This window comes from Cinclus cinclus, chromosome 14 (assembly GCF_963662255.1).
Source record: "Cinclus cinclus chromosome 14, bCinCin1.1, whole genome shotgun sequence".
Lineage (NCBI taxonomy): Eukaryota > Metazoa > Chordata > Aves > Passeriformes > Cinclidae > Cinclus > Cinclus cinclus.
Window position 1 is genome coordinate 9590618 of NC_085059.1, and position 2262 is coordinate 9592879.

Here is a 2262-nt window from a genome sequence, read left to right on the forward strand (position 1 = left end):
TGCAAACTGTGTGAAAAATTACAGAGAATAATGAAACTTGGATTGGTCAGAGTACATTCCAGTTTAGACAATGTTAACATTTTAGTAGTGTTTTCAAAAAAATCCCAAAACATTGGATTCTGCTTAATATAGGGTAGACATCTCATTACTCACACAACTTTTTCTTGGTTATTTTCTTATTTTATGAGAGATTAGTACCACGGAGGTTCAACAAAATGCAATATTTAAGGCTTGTGACCCATACATAAACTGCAAGACAATTGTAATTTGAATTTTACTGATCTGTTCTCCATACGGTGTGTGACAGAACATTTGTTTGTCTGTGCCTCGTTAACAATATGAAAAATCTGCTTCTATTCACAAAGTCTGAGTTGCTGTTCTGGTTATGGATCAGGATTATCATTTGTCGTGTGATAAAAACTGCAGCTCAGTAATGAACTTGAGAAAAAAAGGAAAAAAGCAGAAGAATATTTGTACAAATAGAGTTCCATCTCTACTAGTATTCCTGTTAAAGCAGGAATAAATATACATTTGTATTTTTTGAAGAACTGTGCTTTTTCCCAGTATTCAGCAAACACTTTTTCCACCCTTCAGTAAAGCAGAGAGGAAGGAACACAGGTAGAAATACTGAACTAGAAGCGATGGTACTGAGAAAGGATAAAGTTTCATACACGAAAATAATAAAAATAAAATTAAATTAATACTTTTCTAATATTGCTTTCCCAAATGACACAGAAAAAAATACAGGATTTTGAGCAATGGAGCTTACAGAGTTACATGGGACAGATCATTGCAAAGCAGCTCAGAAGTAAACACATATACAAAGAATAGCCCAGGAGTCTTCATGTGACGTGAATGCATAATATTAAGTAGATTTGGACAAAATCTACTTATATATAAGAAGCACTAATCCATTATAAGTTTTCTATCTTAATTTTTATTAAATAAGGGTCAGTACATGAAAACACCAGAGTATTATGGTTTGATCTGATCAAAATGTCAGAAAAAGTTACCGAAAAATATTTTTAGATCTTAATTTTTTTCATTCTATATCTTGTAACTAATGGTTTATTGTGTTTTGGGTCCTGCAGACATTATTTAGGGCAGTTTTTCCTGTAAGTCCTCAATATCAGCATGAATCTATTTAACTGTAAAACAGTTCCTGAGAACATGCATTTTACAACGAAAATAATATCTAGGCATGCCAGATACTTTAATGTTGTTATAAAATATTATTTGATAATTTTATGATCTTGGAGGGTTTATACTAATGCTGGTCTACCAGGATCCTCCTGTGCACAAAGGGAATTATAAGCTTAGCAACTTCACATCAGAGTAAATACTTGGTGAGTGAAGAAGTTGCCTGTATTATTTTCACGATGGGTACCAGTAACAGTGGCAAAACCCAGAATTTTCATTAAAATTATTCCTAAACGTACATACTCGTTTCTTCCTCATTTTCAAATCTCGAGCTTAATAGTAAATTATAGACCATAAGGAAAGTAGTCAAGTGAAGAGAATAAATAGGACACAGTGATGAGTCCATAGGACTCAGGAAGAGTCTGTGGGGTACCTGTACAACTAGAGCTCAAATGGAAGTAAGTTTCTGAGAAAACAAACAATCTGATCTGTGAGCATCCATAGGCAAGAAAACACACACTAGTCAGTTGTTTTGATGAGAAGCTTTTTCACAACAGGAAAAGCACAAAACCCTGCAGCTATGAATAACAGGAAGAAGAAGAATAAATCATATAATGTTATAATAGTGCAACTCTATCTGAAATTAGGGATTATACTGCTGTTATTATCTCAGGAAAAAATAAAAATATCTTCTTAACTGGAATAGCTACACTAGCAGAAAAATCAGCAACTTTCCAGGAAGCTCCTATTTTTTAATGTTTTTCTTTTTCCTATATTTTCTACTTGGGTTTATTCCAGTGACAGTGTAATATATTATAAATGCTTATTTTTTAAAAATTTCATGTCATTGGGTTGTTTTATAGAAACTATATGTATTTTTATATAGGCCCTCATGAAGTAATTTCCTCAAATTCTTCAAATACCCAGCTTATGAACCTCCATTGTAGTGCAATATTTGGAGATGAAGAATGACTGGAAAACTTGTTTTTTCATTAAGTTGAAGGTCGCAGAGCAGGGGTGGAAAGGGAGAACTGAGTAAGCCACCCTAGCCCTGTAAGTAATCTAAATAAATATTAAGCAAAAAAGTGTTGGACTTTAACCATTCTGTATTCTTGAATAAGA